General features: G+C 36.8%; 1 pseudogene; it reads left to right on the top strand.

The window, feature by feature from the left end:
- Nucleotides 1-1004: 1004 nt before the first annotated feature.
- LOC110715204 lies at nucleotides 1005-3849 on the top strand (annotated as a pseudogene).
- Nucleotides 3850-25249: the final 21400 nt, after the last annotated feature.

Raw genomic sequence — 25249 nt, 5'->3', positions numbered from 1 at the left:
TACTGTAAAAAGCGGCCTAATCCACACATTAGTTAATCAAATCACAAAAACTGACGTGTCCTTGAGACTCAGGCTTAGCTTACATGACAACATAATCAGGTAATTTGACAAAAGCTTGTGAGGTGTAATGAGCTATTCCAACTAACATAGCTAATATAAATCAAACTCACCTAAAAAGAAAGCAATGGGGGTGTAATAACATGGGTCATGATAGATCTAAAACAGGGGTTGGGACAACAACGTCCAGCCCGTGTCAAATTACGTAATTTTGCTGAAGTTTGAGGACAACGTGCGTCGTTTTATTCCGAGTATCGTATTTTACCATTCAAATAATGTAATGTATTTCTCCATTCAAGTAATGTAATTCATCCATTCATGTGGACAACAATTAAATTCACGTGGACAACCATTCAAATTTTGTCTACTTTTTGCTCAGAAAATGTTGGTTTTGCCCTCGAAGTTGCTGTTTATTACTGCTTTTGCCACGCGCTTGATCGGCTTGTCCCAACTGCTGTTTTGGATTGATACTTCCCCGTAATAACATAGCAAAGGACCACTCTAACTTAACAAAAGAATCCCTTTCATGAATCAAAAGTTTGATATACAAGCAATTTTAATTAAAAGTTTGATATACACTCTAACTTTTAATAATATTTAATATATAATATTTAATTAAATCATTTAATATAAGATTATCATTTGTATTAATAAAATCATCATTATCTATACTAAAACAGAGACCACTCACTCCACACCTTGTCACGTGTCTCTCTTTATTTGATTTCTATTCTTGCCTAATTAATAGCTTCTAAATAAAGCAATTAAATCTTAGATTATCTCACAATATAAATTTATAAATAAACAATATATTCATATCAAATATATATTAACATAAATAATATTTACTAAAATAATATTAAAAAAAGAGCATATCTTTACTATTGTATACAATGAATATGCTAAAATAAACATTGCAATAAATATACATGTATTCTATACTTCAACCTTTTACTAATTTGCAATAATATTTAAAATCGTTTAAGTAGTTTAATCAAACTAGATATTAATGTCAGGAAAAACATATACAGAGTAAAATTAAGAGAAGACTTGGAAAGTTATCCTTTGTCTTCTCTAAGAAATGATAATACACAAAAAGGGGTGATAAATATACTATAATAATGACATCAGAAGCTCGCTTTACCGCAGCCACAACCATGTGAGTGGACACAGAGTCACAAACTAGATTAAGGGCCTGTTTATTTCAGCTGAGAACTGAACTGAATTGAATTGAACTGAAATATTTTACAAATTAATTAGCAAAATAACTAAACTGAACTGATTAGAACTGAACTGAAGTTGAAGTAAACGAGCCCTAAGTTGTTTAATCAATTCTATATTACCACCAAATACCAAAATCTTTAAAAGCATTGAAAAGGAGAGCTCATAGCCTCATATACGTCCCTCTACAATAAAAATGTCAAAATAAATAAAGTTTTCATGGAAAAAAATGTTTAAATTGCTGGCATTTGGCACTACTGTACTTGTTACAATAACAACCAAACAATTTGTCCTCTAATCTTTTGGTTCCTCAAATTTTTATCTTCTACTAAACAAATTTTGTGGCTTTTCTCTGCAACACAAATTTGGTGGAAGATGAGCCAAAAAAATTTGAGATTTTGTGGAATATATTGATATTCAGATGATGGGTTTTATGTCACCGAATACAGATTATTCATTTTATAGTTGAAATGGATAAGAGAGAGTTCCAAAATGGTAGAAAAGTTGGGGCAGTCAAAACAGCCATTGACATGTATGGAGGAAGGGCTAATCAAGTACAAGTAATTAAGAAGCCTCAATATGATGCATCATCAAACTTTGAGGTATATTATTTCACATTTTAAGAATTGTACTAACTTATTTTGTTTTGGTGCAAATGAGCCACCAGAAGGGGTTATGAGAACCGATCCAGGATCACCACATTTTAAGCATTATATATATAAAGTAAAAATAACTCATTGTATTTACCACTTTGTTGGTGATGAGTTTCGCTGCAGAAAACTTCAAAGGCTCCAGAGCTTCATGTTGCAACGAGTAGGATTAGCCAAATCAAAGCGAACAGGATAACAGTAAGTCAGAAATATCCAAATTTGAGTTTGAACTTCTGAAGGCTAAGAAACTAGTTAGGGAGCTCAACTTGAGGATAGAAGAATCAAAACTGAGAGCTAGAGAGTATAAGAAGGGAGTGCGAGTTGAGGAAAGCTTGTGCAAGAAGAGAATGGTCAGTATGAACAGGTGGCGAGGGAAGTTGAAGTTTTGAAGCGCGAACACAGCAAGGTTAAGCTTGAGATCAAGTGTGCAGTCAGGGAGAAGTTCATGGCGGAGAAAGAAGCATATTGTGCTTACTTGAGACTGAAGTCTTACACGCGTAGTGTTTGAGAGAATGAGGGGCCGGGCGAGATAGAAGAAGCTAGCGAAGAGGAGGTGCTGGTTAAGCTGGCTCAGATTCAAGCCAGGAAAGAACTTGCAGAAATCGAGGCTCAGAGGAAAGAAGAAACAGAAATATATTCATTCCTGGTTGAAGAAAGCAGGAAGAAGATCAGTGCTTTGAGAAATGAGGTTGAGAAAATGGAAGATATAAAAAAAGTTGTTACAACTTACTAATAGAGATGTCGAGGCATTGCAGTATGAGCTGAATTTGATCAAGGAGATTGATAATAAGATTTAGAGAAGCCCCAAGGATGAAGAAGAAATTGGGGTTGCAGTCGGTCAGAAAAGATTTGGAGGGAGCAAAGGAGTTGGAGGTTATCCAGGAAGGTGAAATAGAACTTATGGGAAGTATGGATGTTATTAGGAATGAACTGATAAACACTACGAGTGAGAAGAGAAAGATTGAGAAAATGGGAGCTAGAAAATGAGCTGTGTATAAAGAAGCTGAAGTTGAAGCTTATTAAAGCCAAAGACAGGTTAGAGGGTGCCAGAGCATCTGAGGAAGAGGCGAAATTGATGTTACCAAGTTTCTCGGTTACTTTTAGAGAAGTTGGAGAAAGAAAAGGAGGAGGCGAGGAAAGAGGAGGGACAACTGACAAACAACATTAGGGATGAGATTCAGAATATTAAGTCAGAAATAAATGAAAATGAAAAGAGGCTAGAAGCTGTGATAGAAGAGCTTGAAGCACTTAAATTAAGAGAAGCAAATGCTCTGGCAGAAACTGTAGTAAGAGAAAGGGCTTCCAAGAAAAATTCTACCATCACGATATCGAAATTTGAGTATGAATATTTAACGGGATGTGCAGCCGAAGCTAGAGAACTTACAGACAAGAAAGTGGCAGCAGCAGCAAATGCATGGGCAGAAGCATGGATGGCTGATGAGAAAGAATGAAGGTGAAAACTGTTGTAGCAGAGAGGAATATCGAAGAACTGAAGCTGAAGGAAGAGGAGGAGGGTACGTAGTATGAAAAAGGCAGAGAATGAGGCTGAATTGGCGACAGAGGAGCTGCAGAAAATGAAAGATCGGGATTATAGCTTGACACCGGCTAGACAAGGAAAATTCCGAAGATCTGTTGGCTCTCCAGGGCCAAGATGTATCAGCGCGCGCTTCAACTTCTTTTAATTTCAGGCGGAGGAGGAAAGCAATGCTTAAGAGTGCAAAATATTGAGAATGAGAAATCAGTCCCCTTGATTGAAGGAAGACACTTAAAATTGATCAGCTTCTTAATCCGACCTTCATTCTATAAAATCACATTCAAGCACTATGGGCCGGGAAGCACAAACTAGGTTCATCAGAGTGTAATTATTTTGGAAGATTTTTTAACCTGTACAAAATGTAACTTATACTCGTATTAGATTAGTGAGATCAGAGTGAAATCTAATATTTTGCCGAACACTATTACGACATCAAAGGTATTATTATTATTATTATTATTATTATTATTATTATCATCATCATCATCATCATCATCATCATCATCATCATCATCATTATTATAATCATTATTATTATTATCATTATTAATATCATTATTATTATTATCAATATTATTATTATTATAATTATGTAAAACAAAATAATTAGCAAAATAACTGAACTGAGCTGAACTGAACTGAACTGAACCGATTAAAACTGAACTAAATTGAGCTGAACTGAACCGATTAAAACTGAACTGAACTGAACTGAATTTAATTTGAAGTAAACAAGCCCTAATCCTTATTTTGTTTTAATCCAAAAAAATTTCAAAAATAATGCATTATAATATGAGTGAAGTCAAAAGGAAAATAGATTGAACAAAGAGGGATAAAAAGGCCTGTCAAAAAAAAAAAAAAAAAAAAAAAAGCCAAAGAGGGATAAAAAGGAGAAAAGTAAGGGAAATTAGCAAAAGTAAAACCAAAATGAAGTTAAACAATATAAAAATAGATTGAAGTGAAAATGTGCCAGAATAAAATAAAGCACAATGCACATATCAATATAAATCGACCCAACAGGGAAATTACACTCGACAATAATAATCAGCGCAAGTTTAATTTTTGCACAACCTTTATTCTAATTGTATACCGCCGGCTTTTTTTATGCACGCGATGCGTGCTTAACATTGCGTGTGTGATTTTGTGGGTTGTTGAACTAATTTGCGAGTTTTTTTTGTTTTACCCTTAATTTTTGGACTCTCTATTAGGGGTTACAAACTTTTGCTAATAAGGTTCCATAAGCGCACACTACAAAGTAAAGCAATGGAATAAGTTAATGAAGGTATCGAAAGTAATCTTAATAACACACCTGAACACAAAATTCTAAAATAGATTAATGCAATAACAAAAAGAAAATCAAATTATGAAAAGGACCAGTTGCATGTAAAACTCACCAATGGCTTGTGAATTGCTTGGATTTTTCTTCATAAAAATTGTTATCAAATGTCTACTTGTAAATGGGGTTGAAGTTTGAAGAGATAAAAAGTGATAGTGTATAGGGCATTGAGCAATAGAGTAGCAATTTATAACAGAGGATCAATATCTAAGATAATGACGAGGTTGTTTTGCTTCCATCATTGATGGTTTGATTACAAACATTTATAGGTATATACAAAATTTCTCTTATTTACAATATTTCAATGATTCACCTAGAATTTGAAAAAAAATGACTATTTACTCCCTCCATTTCATGACCTTTTGTGCATTTACTGTTCATACGCTTCCCAATGCACATTTTATATCTTTAATATCAATATCAAGACCCCACATGATTATGTTTATTTTTATATATATTGATAGATACGTAAGAGATTCCTTCTATGTGTGAATAGTGGGAAAAATGAAAATGCGAACGGATGGAGTATACAATATGCAAACCTGAATTAATTCTGAATATACTCCCTAATGAAGATAAATTTCACTGAAAAATTAAATTTTTTTACAACTGCATCAACAACATCATTATCAGATAGATTAACTATAACTATAGGACCAATATTCAATTTATGCATGTATATAGATACACTTTGTATATATAGTTCAATTCAACAATTATCGAACTCAAACTTACCTACATCTCTCTCTGAAGACTGTGAATTTGCTTGCCCCACGATTCAATGTTGTTGATTTCCAATAACTAAATGGAAAAACTTCCATTAAAAGGGAAATGGATGGAGAGATTCAAAGAGATTAGTTTTATCATACAGAAAGAAATACTTGAGATAAAATAGGATGAGAAAAATTATTAACATTTACAATTAGACCCTTACTACATATTGAAGATTAGAAATTATTTGAGGCGTATTAAGGGGAATTCAAGTGGACACCACACCTCCTGATTCCCCTTATACACTAGAGATAAAAATAAATTAATTCCAACCTAAAAACAATCCAATTTCTATTTTGGAAAATACATCTAATCCTCAATACATTCTTATTTCTATACAAAAATCTTTTAAACTATATAATATATATATATATATATATGTATATATATAATCATACAACATAAACTAATTTTTTTCAATTAAATTATTAAAAAAATCCTAATTCATAATTAGGATAATCCTACAAGAAAATCTAATTGTAATTGTATAATTTTAAGAGAAATATTTTTTTATTAAATTTGTTTTAAATCGGAAAAATTTTAATCCTACAATATCTCATTTGTTTCTTGAAAATTGGTACATAGTTGTATTCAAAATTTGTGAGATACAATTACAATCATTAATACATATCTTATATTACATAGCATAAAAAAAAATTGTCCAAAAATAAAAATTTGGAAAGTATGCATCATCACAAACCAAACAAGTTTGGATATGATTATTTAAAATTTGACTAATTATTAAAAAATTAATTACATCAGGTAATTATTGTCTTATTTAATTTTTAATTCATGAATCGCATGATTAATAATAGGTTATGTGTCATACTACAACTATGTAATTAAGAATTGAAATCCGTTTTAACTTGATAAAAATACATAATCTATTTGAAATTTGGATTTTTTTAATAATAAATGCCAAGGTTTTTACCCAATTTTAAAATAAATACCGCAAACATTTTTTATTTTATGTAATTACCGTGCTTTTTGTAAAACTTATAAAATAGGTACCACTTCTTCATTTCACCGTTAAACTTAACGGTGGGTTTAACGGTGGGGCCCATTTCAACCGTCTCTCTCCTGTGACCATCGTGTTCTCACCTTTGACCACCTATTGCTGGTATGCCACCTATTACCGCTACCACTGCCTTCACAGTCACCACCACCACCATCACAGTAGAGTCACCATCGCCACCACCACCATCACCATCTCCAAATCCACCAAACCACCACCACCGAAATCCACCCTGAAGACCACCGAATTCCACTAGAAAAACCACTAGAAATCCACAAACAAACCACCGATATTCAAAACCCAAAATCCACTGAAATTTTTATCCTAATTCATTATTTATTTAATTAAATTCTAATGATTTGTAGTTTTTCCACACATTTGGAAATATTTTGTGTCTTTATTAACTATTAAATAATTTGTGAATATATCCAGAGATTTAGTTAAGAAATGAGAATTGTTAATCTAAGCTCTTGGATTCAAAATGGATGGTTAAAATTGAATATCAAGTTTTTAAATATATATATATATATATATATATATTCGTATTTTTAAATTTTATTAAATTTTATATCATAATCCTAAACAAAACTATTAAAAATTTTCAAGTCTATTTGAAATTTTTATCTTAATTCTTTATTTATTTAATTAAATTCTAATGATTTATTGTCTTTTTAAACATTTAAAAATAATTTGCAGCTTTATTAACTATGTAATAAATTTGTAGTTTTTGTGTTATAAATTATTTTTATGATTCCATGATTCAGGAATCTTTGTTAAATAAAAGATTTAGTTCAAAGAAAATGCAATTTTCTATCAGGCGCGAGTAATGCAATGTATACTAATAATATTTTGGTGCAATGTATACTAATAATATTAATTGTTAGAATTCATAATTTTAACCGTATTTAAATCTAGTATAGAACTAAGTTCACATTCGAAACAAAGCATTAGTTATTATAAATAAAACAATTACGGCCCGTTTGGTAGTTGGGATTAAATAGTGAGGATGGAAATGATTTTAAGTGTAATTAAATAGGGAAGAAGTCTTCAAATCTCTATTAAAAGTCAATCTGCTCACAAGTTTTTCTCCATGGAGAATAATCTACTCTCAAACTTCTCTATGGGGACATAATTTTGCCTATCTAGCTTATGTTTTTCATGATTTTTCATTACCACTCAATACCACTTGGGAGAGTGGTATCGAGCGATAATGAAAAATAAAGAAGAACAATGGTCTTTTTGGGATGAAATGACATTCCCATGGGAATGAACATCGATTTTCTTCCCAAATTTACATACAAATTCATTCTCATTATCATTTTTTATTACCTACAACCAAATGTGTTGTTAAAGTATTATTTTTCCATTTCAGATAAATAAATAAGCTTTGTGGAAATTAGTAAGCAACATTATATCACATAACAAAGTAGAAAACATTGATCAAACTAAATCATACATGAACAAAGCAATTAAAAATTAACAGAATACAGGGCTCGAACCTAAAGTTACTATTATTTACCCTAATTGTCATATATCAATTAGCTATTTGGAAACATAGTAAACAACACCACATAACAAGCTAAAATTCAGAATTTAGGACAATTCAATTGGAAAACAACCCATATAAATCACACAAAAAAAAGGTTTAAGAAACTTACAAATAAAAAAAAGCACGAACGGATGAGGAAGGAAGTGATATTGTTTGGTGGTGTCAAGCCTTAGGTCACAGTGACTAGGGCTGTCTATTTGGACTTTGGATTGGATTTAGCCCTAATCCAATCCAATCCAATCTGAATAAGAGTTTGGAATCTAATTTTCTAGTCCAAATCCAATCTAAAGTTGGTTTGTATCCAATCCAATCCGATCCAATCTAATCTAAGGTTGTATAATTTAAATCCAGTCCGACCCAATTCGAATTAATTTTTAAAAAAACAAACAAAAATACTCAACTTTAAACACACAAATTTATAGAAGTCAATAGTCATACTACATTAAGACACACAAATAAGTTAAAATAAGTCTTAAGAAATATACTTAACACACATAAAAAAGTCATACTACATTAAAATATATATATATATATATATATATATATATATATATATATATATATATATATATATATATATATATATATATATATATATATATATATATATATATATATAGAATCAAATGAGAAGGGACCTTAAAGTGAAAAGTATGAGAAGCAATCTAGATCGTTGAATTTTAGATGGACGGCTATGATTTAAAGTGAATGTGCATAATTTTTCCACGGATGTGCATAAATTTGTGAATGAATGTGCATAAATTTTTATCGGATGTGCATAATTTTTCGACGAATGAAAATTATGCACATCTAATGAAAATTTATGCACATCCGATCACAGAATTATGCACATCTGTGCAAAAATTATGCACATTCGCAAGAAATCATGACCGTCCATCCAAAATCCAACGATTTAGATTGTTTTTCACACTTCTCATTGGATCCCTCCCCTATATATATATATATATATATATATATATATTATATATATATATATATGTATGTATGTATGTATGTATTTTGGATTGGATTGGATTTTTGGATTTCAAAATTTTCAGTCCAAATCCAATCTGAAAATCCAAGATTTTAAAATTTTGATTCCAAAGCCAACCCAAATTTACAAAAATCAAATCCAAATTGCTTATTTGGATTGGATTGGATTGGACTTTGGATTTTTGTCCGAAATATGGACAGCCCTAACAGTGATGGTCGCCAAGATAGTAGAGAGGGAGTGGGATAGAGGAAAGCAATAGAAAAATATGAGAGGTGGAATAAGCACGAGGATTCACGATATATTGGGGCATGTATGTCATGAATTAGGTTGCTTTATTTTTCAAGTCATTTTAGGTCAGATTATGTCTAATAAGTTTCAATCATTTCTCATAAGGTTTAATAAGTTTCAATCAGGTCTGGTCTGGTCTAGTCTGGTCTGATTAAATTTAGTAATAAATTTCAATCCGCTCTCATTTATTTCAATTAGTTATAATGTGGTTTTATAAGTTCCAATCAGATTTCATAAGAATTCATAAATTTAATAAGATTTAAGGAAATTATTAGCACATATAAATAAAATTGTTGGAAACCAGATAATAATAATAATAATAATAATAATAATAATAGTAATAATAATAATAATAATAACAACAATGTTTTTATAGGTATTGTTTTTCCTAATACTTAACATATTTGATCTCGAGATATAAAACAAACCCTGGACCATATATCATCGATAATTTTTTCCCATCTCTTTTTTTTTTTATAGAATAAATATGGATACTTTAAAAAATTTGATTAAAAAGTAACAGATATAAATAAATTAATAAAAAAATTGATTAAATTTGTGAAAGTTGTTTTTTTCTTTTGATTCAAAGTGTCACAACTTGAAAAAACCGATATATCATAAGTAAAGCTGAATAAGTAATGTTTATTATTGACACCTTGAAAATATCTTTAGTGTTAGAACTTTAATAACAAATATGCAATTATTTATTTTAATTTATTTATAAGTTTTTCTCTCTTAATTATATACTTTTCAATTGGATTTCAAGTCTCATAAGGTCTAATCAAGTTTGATCAGATCTGATCAAAGGAAATTAGGTTTGATCGGGACTTATAAGTTTTAATCAGGTTTTATGGTCAATCGGGTATGATCAAGGCTTATCAATTTTAATTAGGTTTCATCGGGGCTATAAGGGTCAATCAGGTTTCATGAATTCTAATCAGGGTCTATCAGGTTTTAACAGTTCTGAACAGGTTAGGTTAGGTCAATCCTACCTATAGGGTCATTTTCCTACCTAATTAGGGTTCTTTTATGTCCATTTGATGTGATTTTAGGTTACTTTTCACTTTTGTGTTCGAATTGGGTTAGTATGTGGAATTTGGTGCAAAAAATTAGGTGTTTTTGGGTCGTTTCCAGTGCTTATAATGTAAATCCTATGCTATAATGTGTATTTGAGCCCTTTGCAGGTACTTTGGAGGTCATATTGGAGTGTTGGGGTCATGTGCCGACTCTTGACTTCCAAAAAGCTAGTCAATCACGTGCACCACTTCCCTCGCAATACATCGCAAGGCAAGTCAGGCTTCACTTGACCTTGGCACTTCACTCTTGTGCCTATGAAATCTCGTACTTGGTAAGACACACTTGTGCCTAGACCCTAAGTTAGGACCCCTTGTCATATAGAGTCACACTCGCTTGGCAACCTAGTGCCTTATGTTAGCCTCACTCTAAGTAGATGGATGTTATTGAAAGAGAACACTCAAGTATTTGGGAAAAGGATACTCGCATTACTCACACGAATAGTTTACAATGTGGAACTCTCTAAATGTACTCTCTCTAATTATTTGCACAAATGAACCTAGGTGCCTATTTATAGGCCACCACTACAACTCCCCTAAAATTCTAGAACATTGCTAACCTCCTCAAACGAAGGATCTAGACCTACACATCCTAGAACTTTCTAGACTAATTCCACTTGTGCATAAGGGCCCTTATGCGCTCCATGCGCACATCGCCCAGTGGGCCGAGTGTCACTTCGTGACAGGACACTTTAATCCTTCAGAGCGTCTATTTTGGCCAAATTTAATATATATATTAAGGGCATGATTGTAATTAATTCGCCTCCAAAGTACCTACAGGGGCTCAAACTAATACAAGTCGTAGCATAGGAATCACATAAAGCACATCAATTATGACTCGAAAACACCCAAATTCTACCAAATTCCTAGGCTAAGACTACTAAAAGAGTGAAAACTAACCTAACCTAACCTTAGAAGACACTAAATGGACATAAAAGAGCCCTAATTAAGTAGGAAAATGACTATGTAAGTGGCCCTCTGAGCCACTTATCACTGAGGCATTGTCAGCTTTTGTGAGAAGTAATAAGCCATCCATAAACATCATGTGGGTGTTGATAACTGATCCCACAAGCCAACACGAGTCCTTTCGACATATTTTGTCCTCACTCATGTGCACCGTAAGAAACTTCCCATGAGGTCACCCATACCAAGGCTACTCCCAACCAAGCACGCTTAACTGCGGAGTATCTTAGCATATGAGCTCCCTAAAAGGAAGATGCATCTTGTTGGCATGAGTAGCTCATCAAATTTTATTAAACCAATCTCATGGGTGTTACACTTCTTAGTTGGGAAAGTCTTAGTAGGGTAGCCATTGATCATCACTGAATAGGAAACAATAGTCACACAACTCGTCACCCAAGTTACAAATCTATGAGGAAATCCAAGTTCATATAACATTGATTTTAGGTTTGGCCAATTAATAGAACCATAGTTTGTTTTGAGGCCTACTATTATCACAAATTTTGGAGATATGAATTTATGGTTGTAGCTCATGATCTGTACAATTGACAATAGGATATTGTCTCCTATGTGTTATCCTGGAATAAATCCAACTTGAGCATCACAAATTACTTCTCCAATGATATGAGCCATTCTTTTTGTCAAGATCTTTGAGATTAACTTATAGACAACAGTGCAGCAAGCAATGGATCTATAATGTTTAACATACATAAGGTTTTGAAGTTTGGGGATAAGTGATATAAAGGTACAATTCCACTGTCTAGCCATTTGGCCAGTCTTGAAAAGGTCATGTATGGTTACTAGAATCCATTTCACTATTTGACTTCATTAGCTTTGTTTTAATCCAATTCATCTCTAATTGATTCTATTTGGTTTGTTTGAATCTGTTTTACTTCTATTTGATTCCATTAGCTTTGTTTGAATTCGTTTCTCACTTTTTTTAAATCAATTTGCTTTGTGGAATCCGTTTCACTTCTATTTGATTCCATTTCCTTTGTTGAATTCGTTTCACTTCTACTGCATTCCATTTGCTTTGTTTGAATATGTTTCGCTTCTATTTGATTCCATTCGGTTATTGGAATACGTTTCACTTCTATTGGATTTCATTTGCTTTGTCTGAACCCTTTTCTCTTCTATTTGATTACATTTGGTTTGTTTAAATCAGTTTCACTTCTATTTGATTCCATTTGTTTTGTTTGAATCTATTTCACTTTTATTTGATTCCATTTGCTTTGAGGAATCCGTTTCGCTTCTACTTGATCACATTTGCTTTGTTTGAATTAATTTCACTTCTATTGGATTCCATTTGCTTTGTTTAAATCCTTTTCACTTCTATTTGATTTCATTTGCTTTGTTTGAATCCGTTTCACTTATATTTGATTCCATTTGATTTGTTCGAATCCATTTTACTTTTATTTAATTCGATTTGCTTGGTTTGAATCCGTTTCACTTCTATATTTATTCCATTTGGTTATTGGAAATCGTTTCATTTCTATTGGATACCATTTGCTTTATTTGAATCTGTTTCACTTCTACTTAAGTCCATTTAGTTTATTTGAATCAATTTCAATTCTATTTTTTGCTATATGCTTTATTTGAATCTGTTTGACTTCTATTTGATTCCATTCATTTTGTTTGATTTGCTTTATTTAAATCCATTTCACTTTTATCGGATTCAATTTACATTGTGGAATTGGCAGATTCACTTCTGTTTGATTCCATTTGCTTTGTTGGAATCCGTTTCACTTCTATTTGATTCCATTTTCTTTTTTGAATCTGTTTCACATCTATATAATTCAATTTTCTTTGTGGAAATAGATTCACTTTTAATTTATTTCATTTGCTTTGTTTGAATGGTTTTGACTTCTATTTGGTTATATTTGCTTTGTTTGAATTTGTTTGACTTTTATTGGAATCAATTTGCTTTGTTTCAATATGTTTCACTTCTATTTGATCCCATTTTCTTTTTTTGAATTCGTTACACTTCTATTTGCTTCCATTTATTTTTTTTGGAAAAAATTTCACTTTTATTTATTCCATTGTATGAATTCATATCAATTCTATTAGGTTCCATTTGCTTGGTTTGAAACCGTTTCACTTCTATTTGATTCCATTTAAATATTGGAATCTGTATCACTTCTCTTTAATTCCACTCGCTTTCTTTGAATTTGTTTCACCTCTATTTGATTGCATTTGCTTTGTTTGAATCTGTTTCATTTCTATTTGGTTCCATTTGCTAATACATTTCACTTCAATTTTATTCCATTTGATTTGTGGAATCCATTTCACTTCAATTTGATTCCATTTGTTTTATGGAATTGTTTCACTTCTACTTGATTACATTTTCTTTGTTTGAATTCGTTTGACTTCTATTGGATTCCATTTGCTTTGTTTGGATCCATTTCACTTCTGTCTAATTCTATTTGCTTTGTTTGAAATTGTTTCACTTCTATTTGATTCCATTAGCTTTGTTTGAATCCGCTTCACTTCTATTTGCTTTGTTTGAATTTGTTTCACTTCTCTTTGATTCCATTTCCATTGTTTGAATTTGTTTCACCTCTATTTGATTGCATTTGGTTTGATTGAATCTGTTTTACTTCTATTTGATTCCATTTGCTTTGTTGGAATCTGTTTGCCTTTTATTTAATTCCATTTGCTTTGTGGATTCTGTTTCACTTCTATTAGATTACATTTTCTTTGTTTGAATTCATTTCACTTCTATTGGATTCAATCTGCTTTGTTTGAATCCATTTCACTTAAATTCAATTCCATTTGCTTTGTTTGAATCTGTTTCACTTCTATTTGATCCCATTCATTTTGTTTAAATTTATTTTACTTCTATTGGATCCCAGTTTCTTTGTATGAATTTGTTTCACTTCTATATGATTCCATTCGGTTATTGGAATCTGTTTCACTTCTATTGGATTCCATTTGCTTTGTTCAAACCCGTTTCACTTCTATATGATTCCATTTGGTTTGTTTGAATTAGTTTCACTTCTATTTGATTCCATTTGCTTTGTTTAAATCTGTTTCACTTTTGTTTGATTCCATTTGCTTTGTGGAATCCATTTCATTTCTATTGGATTACATTAGCTTTATTAGAATTCTTTTCGCTTCTATTGGATTCCATTTGCTTTATTTAAATCCATTTCACTTCTATTTGATTCCGTATGTTTTGTTTCCACCACCATGTGTGGCAGGGTGCATAGGAAGGCCCATCATTGAGTGACAAGGTGTCCGCTCGATTACAGTAGCAAAACAAGATTGGAGAGAATAAAATCCTCCTTTAATGTTTTGAGAACGGATTGACTCCCATGTAAAGTGCCTAGTTTTGCACCTGACTCCATGTAATGGTCTTGTGGATTCGGGGAAGATGGGTCACTGTGATGGTATGACATCATCAACAACACACGTTCGTGGTAGAAATCTGTTTTGAGGGTCTTTGCAACAACATATTAATTAAAATACCATGAAAAACAATATATATAACAATATTAGTACAAAATTTGTTATATTATGTTATTCACAATGCAATATTGATTTTTTAAGATCCTTATATCAAAGATTATAATACATGAAATATTAAATTTTTTACATGATTGTATGTGAAACAATAGAAATTCAATTTTTAATACTTTATAACATGAGATATGGTGATGAAAGCGATTTAAAACATGATGTGCTAACAATAATGATAATGATAATAGTGATAATATAAAGAGTAAAAGTTGAATTTTTGGGGCATGCTCAGAAAACTCACGACTTTCGGCGTGAGAAACAAGGAGTGCTCTTAAGTAAAATATTGTTTGTAACACCCCCAAATTTCATATTCAAAAGGTATAATGATTGCGGAAGCATAAATTAATATTTAGGGGTATTACCCCATATTTAGGGTCACAATTCCTAAATGTGAGGCTATTATTCAACCCTCCTCAAGAAACAAGTATTGATCAAAGACTCACATCCATGGTCTTAATTTTTCATTTTACATTGACTATATATGGCCTTCTGATGCACGGAAACTCTTTTGAGGGTTCGCATTTCCTGTTTCCAACACGTTTTCGTTTCAGGCATTTGTGGAAACTTTTCCGAAGCTCTAATTTATATTTAATAATGCATGCAAAACATAGGTATTTAAATAACATGAGCAAACTCAAGTTATTATTATTTGCAAAATATATAGATTTTTTTACCATTTATGATATGGACAAAAATCACATATTACTAGTGTACCAGAATAATGCCGTCATCAACCGGCCTAATGATCGCGGCCACACAACTCAGACCCCACCAACCGCGGCCAACCAAGTCAGATCTCACCCGGCTTGAACCATGTAAATATATGCACGGCAAAACCAGTAACTCCCCTAAAAGCAAATACATCCATTAAAGCCCATGTGCTTAGCACCCATTAAGCCCACTTGCTTACAACCACTAAGCCCACTTGCGCCTACTATGGCCTATATATATCTAATGAAACCCTCATAAAAAGGCAGCTACACACACATAAAAAGAACACTCTCAACACACAAGAAAACTTACACCTTTGAGGGTAGTTCACGTTTATTCTGTGCAGACATTCAAGGTCCAAGTACTTTGGTAGCAGCTCAGTAGACTGACTACGCCCGCAGCATCATCACCGAATCCAACAGGAACAATTGGCGCTAGAAGGAGGGTCTCTAGAAAGTCACATCTTTTAGTTGCCAAAGTACCTCCGTCTGCCACAAGAATAATGTCTCTTATCAACAACGAAGAAGGAACGGACGAGTCGTATGACCCGTCACGTGCTTGGAACCAAGAATCCGTACCTGGAAGTGTCACGGACCAATCCACTCCATCTGAAGTCGCTCATGCTTATGACATAATAAGACGAGCAGAACGGCTGTCAGAGGACCAGTCATTCCGCACACCAACTGCTACACAAGCCAGCACCACATCGAAGAGAACCCCTAATACACCCAAAAAGCGATCTGCCAACCATAAATCTATTAATCAGGATGATCCAATCCGGCGTCGTCTTTTCGACAAAAAAATACCCAGGGACGCTCAACCCAACAGAGCAAAGCCAGAGGTCAGCGGACGGCGAAGTTCACCCGCCGCCAGCTGTAGCAGCCACCCCATCAAAAACCGAATCAGATGTGGCTGAGCCCTACATACCTCTGGGCATAGAGCAACAACCCATGTACCGCTTGCCAACTAATTCACCGTTTGCGGTACCCCTATTATTGGAAAAGACAGCGCGGGCAAAGATACCCCCAACATTAAAGTATGACGGCGCGGGTGATCCTACTGACCATGTCCATTCTTATAAAGGCCATATGTACCTTTTTCAGTACACGGACGCCACCTGGTGCAAATACTTTCCCACTACGCTCACCGGCCCTGCCCAAGCATGGTTCAAAAGCCTACCGCCCGGATCTATCTACAGCTTCGAACAGTTGACCTCTGCGTTCACCAGTCACTTTGTCAGCAACCGCAGAAGGGAAAAGACTTGTGTAGAATTGTTTTCTGTACGTCAAATTCCGGGTGAATCTCTACGTGACTACCTAGGCAGATTCAATAAAGAGGCTGTTACAATCCCAGAACTACCCCAACAGATGGCCATGTTTGCACTGCAAAGTGGGATGCAGCCATGTGATTTCCTCAAGTACCTCAATATAAAGAAAATAAAGTCCTTAACCGAAGGGTTAACCAAAGCTGATGAATTCATCCAAGCTGAGGAGCTAGAGCGGGTAGAAGAGAATAGAGTGAAAAAGCCACCCGCTAAAGCACAACCACCATACGTCGTACCAGCCGCCCCCAGAAAAGAGCCAGCGGCATATCCCTAGCCAGCCTTGCAACCACAGAAGAGAGAACCGCCCAAGTTTAACATCCTTGACAGCAGCTTTCAAAAGTTCTCCACATATACTCCGCTAACAGCATCCCGTCGGAATATATTTATAATGAACAGAAACGACTCAAGGTGGAGGAGACCCCCAGACAAGAAATGGTCGGGAAGAATCCGGACAAGTATTGTGACTTCCACGAATGCCCAGGTCACTCAACAGAGGAGTGCAATCAGTTGAAGAATAATATCGAAGACCTCATCCGAAATGGCCACTTTGCGCAATACAAGTCATGGGTGAATTCTCATAGGAATAATAGCAATGCGGGGAGAAATAACCAACAAGGCAGACCCCCATTACCACCTGTTAGAGCGCAACCCACACTCTTAGGACCTGGACCAGGAGCAGCCAGCTAGACAGGATAATAGACTCGGACCCACAAACAATCGTGTCCAGTCAGGACCTGATATATTCGTGATATACGGATCAACATCCACCCTTAGCAACAACAAAAACAAGCTGCGACAGTTGACCGATTAGGTGAACTACAACCGATTTGTAGATCCAAAAGAATATTCCCTAAGTATTCCAGACCTCACCTTCACTAAAAAGGATTGTGCCGGAGTTACATACCCGCACAATGACCCCCTCGTTGTAACTATCGACATAGCTAACCGAGCGGTTCATAGAGTGCTCATAGACAGTGGTAGCTCCGTAAATGTCCTCTTCAAAAGTACTTTCGATCAGCTAAGTATCGGAGATGAATACTTAACCAGTTGTCCATCCTCGGTTACTGGATTCACCGGACAAGTCGTGATACCCGCAGGAAAAATACCTTACTAGTGACTATCGGGTGGCACGCGTCTTCAAGAACTCAAATGATAGAATTTTTAGTAATAGACGTACCCAGCCCATACAATGTTATCATGGGACGACCATTCATGAATGACATGGAAGGAGTAGCTTCCACACTCCATCTCACATTCCTGTTCATCACTAATGAGAAGATAGTGGGACGGTTATAAGGGAACCAGCAAGTAGCCAGGAGCTGTAACCTGACCTCACTAAAACAACCCAAGGTAGGAGAAAAACGATCCCACAACACTGTAAAGCCAGAAAACCTACCTGAGCCTGATGCACGACCAATGGCGGTCGATTCGCCTTCGCCAACCGAGGATATAGAAGAAGTTGAGTTAATAGCGGGTACCGGAAAGATGGTCAAGATAGGCAGAGGCATGATATCTGACCTCCGGATTAATCTCATATCTCTGTTACAAGAGCACTCCAACGTCTTTGCCTACTCAGCAGATGAAATGCCCGGTATACCGCCGTCGGTCATATCACACCACTTGAGTATAAACCCAGCCATAAAACCGGTACAACAGAGACGACGATCTTTTTCCTTTGAGAAAAACAGGGCAATACAAGAGGAAGTGGATAAACTATTAACCGCCGGATTCATAGAACCGTGTAGATACCCAGAGTGGTTAGCCAATGTAGTGATGGTACGCAAAAATACTGGCGGTTAGAGAATGTGCGTTGACTTCACCATTCTTAACAAAGCATGTCCCAAAGATTGTTATCCATTGCCCAGGATAGACCAACTAGTGGACTCCACCAGCGGGCATGCAATGCTTAGCTTCCTTGACGCCTTCTCCGGCTACCATCAAGTGTTTATGCACGAGTCGAATAAAAAGAAAACGACATTTATCACTAACAATGGTGTTTATAACTACAAAATGATGCCTTTCGGTTGGAAGAATGCCGGTGCTACTTACCAGCGCCTGGTCGACAATGTTTTCCAGTCACAAAAAGGCCGCAACCTGGAAGTCTATCTAGATGACTCTATTGTCAAAAGCATCAAAGAACAGGACCATATAACCGATCTACAAGAGACTTTTGCAAGTCTGCGAAAGTACAACATGAAGCTCAACCCAAAGAAATGTGTATTCGGAGTTGCAGCATGAAAGTTTTTGGGTTTTATGGTTAGTGAACGGGGTATAGACGCTAACCCGGATAAAGTTCAAGCATCCATAAATCTGTCGGAGCCCACATGCATTCGGGATGTCCAAAGGTTAACCGGCCGTATGGCGGCCCTATCACGTTTCATATCGCGGTGCGCGGAAAAAGCCCTCCCATTTTTCAAAGTACTTAAGGGTAATAAAACCTTCATATGGGATGTTGAGCAGCAAGAAGCTTTCCAAAAACTCAAAACACACCTATCCTCACTTCCAACCTTGACTAGGCCCATAGAAGAAGATATTTTGTATCTGTATATATCAATCAGCCCGTCTGCTTTGGGTGATGTCCTAGTCAAGGAGGAAGCAGGGCAACACCGGTCGATATACTTCGTCAGTCATACCCTGAATGATGCGGAGACAAGATATCCGACTATCGAAAAAGCTGCATACGCCATCATAATAGCGGCCAGAAAACCGCGCCCCTATTTTGATGCAAATCAAGTCGTTATCCTCACCAACCTACCCTTAGAAAAAGCCATGGAAAAACTTGATAAATCAGGATGGATAATTCAGTGGGCATTAGAGCTAACCAGTTTCGGAATCAAGTTCCAACCTCGCCCAACTATAAAAGCCCAGGATCTAGCAGACTTCTTATCCGAATGCTCATGCCCGGAAGTATTAGAACCAGTTGGAGAACCATGGCATATCATGACAAATGGAGCAGCCAATGTCAACGGTTGCGGGCAGGAATAGTCATCACCACACCCGACAAGCTAGACATACAATGTGCGCTTAAATTTCAGTTTGCTGCCACCAACAACGAGTCAGAGTACGAAGCAATCATAGCCGCTTTACGTCTTGCTGTCCTCTTTAAGGCTCAAAATATCATCCTACAAACAGATTCCAAACTAGCGGCCAAGTAGATTAGCGGGGAATTTGAAGCCAAGGGGGATTTAATAATTCAATATCTGGAGCAAGCAAAGGATCTCATATCCAAAATACAGAAGGTACAGATACAGTTGATACCAAGAGAAGAAAACACTCATGCTGATGCGTTAGCAACTTTTGCCGCGTCACGTTCACCCGCCCTTGGCCACTCCTTCTTTTTCGAAACCGCATCCAACCGCAGCATCGAAACACAGTCAAATAGTCTACTCCAGTTGGACCAGGAACCTTCTTGGATGGACGACATCTTGAAGTATAAAGAAACAGGTACCTTACCTAATGACAAGCGGGCAGCAAGGAAAATCAAAACAAAGGCAAACAAATTCTGCCTGATAGACAAACAACTATATCGCAGATCATTCTCCACACCACTCTTGAAATTTATCAGACCCGACGAGGCCGATTATGTTTTAAGAGAAATCCATTTGGGTATATGCGGGCACCACATTGCCGGGAGAACGCTGGCTCACAAAGCTCTCCGCATCGGATATTACTGGCCAACGATGATAGCGGATGAACAAGAAAAGGTGCGCAAATGTGACAAATGCCAAAAGTTCGCACCAGTTATCCATCAACCATCGCAAGATCTATTACCAGTAGTAACCCCGCTACCTTTTGCACAATGGGGATGCGACATACTAGGACCATTTCCCAGAGCGGTAGCAGCTAAGAAGTACATGATTGTCGCGGTTGATTACTTCAGCAAATGGGTCGAAGCAGAAGCTGTCTCAAGTATTACCGAGCAAGCGGTCAAAAAATTCCTGTGGAAAAACATCATAACTCGCTTCGAAATCCCCAATGCTTAGTCTTTGACCATGGAAAACAATTTGATAATAACCCGTTACGGAAATGGCTCGAGAATTTCCAGATAAAATTTGCCTACTCAGCGGTCAGCCACCCACAAAGTAACGGCCAGGCCGAAGCCGCTAACAAGGTTATCCTCAACGGCCTCAAAACTAAGTTAGAAGCAGAAAAGGCTAGGTGGGTGGAGGAGCTACTTGGGGTCCTTTAGTCATTAAGAACAACAGAAAAAGAGGCAACAGGACAAACCCCTTTTCATTTGGTATATGGCTCAGATGCAGTATTACCTGTTGAAGTAGGTGAACAGAGTCTACGAGTCCAGTACTATGATCCACAATCCAACAGTCAAAAGCTGTTAGAGAACTTAGACTTACTAGATGAAACCAGAGCATCTTCCAACTAAAAATATTCGCCTACCAGCAGAAAATGAGAAATTCTTACAACTACAAGGTTAGAATCCGGTCCCTTAAAGTAGGAGACCTAGTCCTACGAAATGCGGCTGCCAGTACAGAAGGGAAATATTCATGGGAAGCTCAGTGCCAATTGGGAAGGACCATACCAAATAGCTCAAGCTAAACTACCGGGCACCTTCCTCTTGCAAGATATGAATGGAAAACTGCTCCCGCATCACTGGAACTCAGATGTCCTCAAAAGGTACTTTGTTTAGGACTAGATTCTATGTAATACTAGCTTAAGAATCGGATGTTTTTATCCGCAAGTTCTCATATATATAAATGAGACATGGTTTTTATTTCTCTTAAATAAAATTCCTAAATCTAGTCATCTCCAGCAGGTTCATCTGCTGGTTATGTGCTCATTGCCAAATAAAAGAAACAGTCTTTTCTTTTACATCGCACAAATCCATTGAGACAACGGCTTTGGCAGCCAACCTAGCTACAGTCTAGTTGGCATAACTCAGCAGGACAAAGCAGCATAAAACTGTTTGTACCATCTGACAGTCAGTATAGTAACGCAGGGACGACTAACTACGACTAGCTGACACACAAACATTATTCACTAAAAAAAAAACAAACAAATGAAAGTAACAAGTACTAGACAAACAAAACATTAAAGCCAAATGGTACAAGGGAGAAACAGACAGATACTTATCATTAAAAAACTTGTTTAAAACATTAAATGTTAAAAGATTACAACTTCGGTGGCCACCCGAGAAATCAATTTAAAAGACTCCCAAAATCCTCACAATTGATTGCCAAATATCAGGCCAAAAACATACATAAAAATACAACAGAAATCAAAACTACAAGTGAGGCACTAAGTTAGCAATAAAATCAGCGGTGTAAAAACACGTTAAGCCATCAGGAAGATCCTTCTGACTCAACCCCAGATTCCCACCCACCTTCCTATGCTACCCCTTCCTGGTCCTCTTCATCACCTGCCTTTACCTTCTCATCAGCAGATAGGCCATCTCCTGCACCAGTTGCGGTCACAACAGTGCCAAGCAGTAGAAGAATGGGCCATATTTTCATCATCAGCTGCATCAATTTCTCTCTCAACAGAAAGAGGAACCCGCTAAAGGTCTGCATTAAAGGCCTCTTCTACTTTTGAGTAGGGCATGACAAGGTCAGGAAAACCATGACCATGACATCTTCTGCAGGCTTTCCAGGCATTCCAAAACTGCTCAGCAAACTGCTCATCAGTATATTTCAGATGCTCTTTTTCCTTAAGTTCAGCCTCCAATGCAGCCACCCGCCCTGCAGTTCCACCAAAGTATTTGAAGTTTCCTCCAACCTGTTGCTGTGCTAGACAGCAGTTGTTTAGCCCCTCTTCCTGCCATCGGGTAACCACACAAGGGCCAATTCAGCCTTTAAACTACACAACCACGCCCTAGTGCTTTCTTTATGCTTGCAGATGCAGCCTCGGCCAGTTCCTTTTGACCAGATAAGACAGCCTTTTCCTTCTTCTCTGCTTCTAACTCCTCCCGCAACCGCAACATCTCATCCACCCAGCCCTTTTGTTTCTCCTCCCATAACATCTGTAATCTTTCTCGCTCTTCACCAGCCCTCGTTTCAATCTCTTCCCTTAACCTCTCTTCCACCTGCTGTCTTTCTTTTTTTACCTCCTCGATCTCGCAGTCTTTCTTCTTCAGCTCAGCAAGGTAATTCCTCTTCTCCAGCCGCAGTTGATCTTGCAGCTTGTTATTTTCTGAATGAGCGCTGGCCAGCATACCCATCATCATGGCCGCCGAATAACCACCCATTTCATCCATATAAGCATGCTGCAATACACAACACAACTCTTTAGGTAAAACATTGCACAAACACCTTAGCCGCTACAACTACCCTAGCTCATAATAAAAAACCCAAGCAGACATCTTAACACTTACCATGGTGAAGGAGAATTCCAACCAGCGTGTAGGATCCTCCGCAAATTGGCACTTTGGCAGGTCCATTGACAGTACCTGCTGCAACCATATCTCTAAATTGGCTGCCTCAAACAGTGAAGGCCGCCTAGAGATCTTCCGGGTAAAGTCTGTCAGCAGATACTGTGCAATCTCCGTAGCTGATCCCTTCTCAACACTTCCCGCCTTTCTTCCTCCTCTGCATCTTCTCTCTATCTCTTTTCCCTTTTCTCTCTCTCAGCCTGTTCCAACCGGCATCCTGCTTCAGCCTCTCCCTTTTTGTCTCCTCCTCACCTTCATCTTCCTCTCCATCATCGTCTATAATCACAGTCGGCTGCTCAACAACCGGAGATTTTGGCTTGTCAGCCATGGCCTGAGACTCGTTAGCCATAGCCCGCGGTTCATCAACCGCAACTTGTGACTCAGTCCCAATGGGGTGAGAGGAATGCTCTACCCCATTACTTGAACCAGCAGGGTTCAACCAGTCAGATAACCCTATGTCAAGAATAACATGTACTCCATTAGCATATATCATATGCATGGATATAAAAAAAAAAAAAAAAAAAAAAAAAAAAAAAAAAAAAAAAAAAAAAACACAACAAGACCATTCACACTACCTAAACAGATTCAAATTAAACATCAGCCATGCGTACCTGTGAAACCGGTTGAGTGTGCTGCTACTGGCTGTGCATTGATGGCACATGTTGTACAACAATTGATCCGTTTCCGGTTCAACGTTGTAGTACTCCTGCACCAGCGGTTGGTCCGGCAGCTTCCCCTTCCCTTTCCCTTCCACGTGAACCTTTGCCTGATTAACCGCTGGTTTCTCTAAAGACAGGCCCACCCTGTTTCCTCTCCCTCTTCCGATCAAGACCTCTGACGCGGACAGGCCTTTGGCCAGGTTAATCTCCTCTAAGTCAAAACCCTCATCATCGACTTTGGCAGCTGGCTTAGGCCCCGCAGCTTCCTTTTCTTTCACAGGAGCCGCTGCAGTGTCCTTTTTCTTCTCAGCTGGTGCTTCTGGTCGACACCCTAGCCGCCAATTCCGCATAATTTGGTATTTTTCTTTACACCCATACCGGTCTTCCTAGTTGTCGGATTCTTTAGCTGTTTGGCCCGCTTTTCCAACGTCGGCTCTCTATCTTCCGGCTCTGGTGGGAATGGGTCAACCAGAGATTTGTTTGCCTTATATAGACCGAGCTAGAGGTATATTATTTTCTTGCGCCTCCTCTGCACAACACCACAAAAAAATTTAGCAATAAACACAATAACAAGAAAAAGAAGGAGAACATGACAGACAAACGCATAAAACGTTAAACTATACACATGCAATAACGGATAATGACAAAAACCAATCCAACGATTTTCCCTTCCCAGCTGACTGGCAACCGGATCACTAACCTTTTGTATGCACACGGCTCAGACCTCCGGCTGCCAGATACAGCTCCTTTCTTATCTGCTCATAGTGAGGCAGCCAGTACCCGGGTAGGACATCCCGCCGATACTTACTCGGCCCAAAAGCCTCATAAATTATCTTTCTTGTTTCCTTTGACTTATCAGCAGCAAACCTTTCAAACATCTTCTAGTTAGCAGCACTCAACTCAGACTTCTTTAACACCTTCTCGGTGTCATTCCTAACCTTGGTCCAATGATGCGGTGCCCGGTAGGAGAATTTATGCCTTCAACAACGGCACTCTCACCCAAAACCACTTGCTCTGCCAGTCCTTTATAGTCGGACTAGTTGGGAAGCATGTCACCCGCCATTTTGCTAGTCCAAAGTCCACCAACCTCTCGGCGTATTCCCAACTACCCTCTTTAATTTAAACACAGCCCTAAACAATTGCATATTAGGCTGGTGGTCATAAAACTCACACATCCACACAAATCCTAACAGCCGCCTTATCGCAAAC

Source organism: Chenopodium quinoa, unplaced genomic scaffold, assembly GCF_001683475.1.
Source record: "Chenopodium quinoa cultivar QQ74 unplaced genomic scaffold, ASM168347v1, whole genome shotgun sequence".
Classification (NCBI taxonomy): domain Eukaryota; kingdom Viridiplantae; phylum Streptophyta; class Magnoliopsida; order Caryophyllales; family Amaranthaceae; genus Chenopodium; species Chenopodium quinoa.
This window is presented reverse-complemented; position numbering and strand designations above follow the sequence as displayed.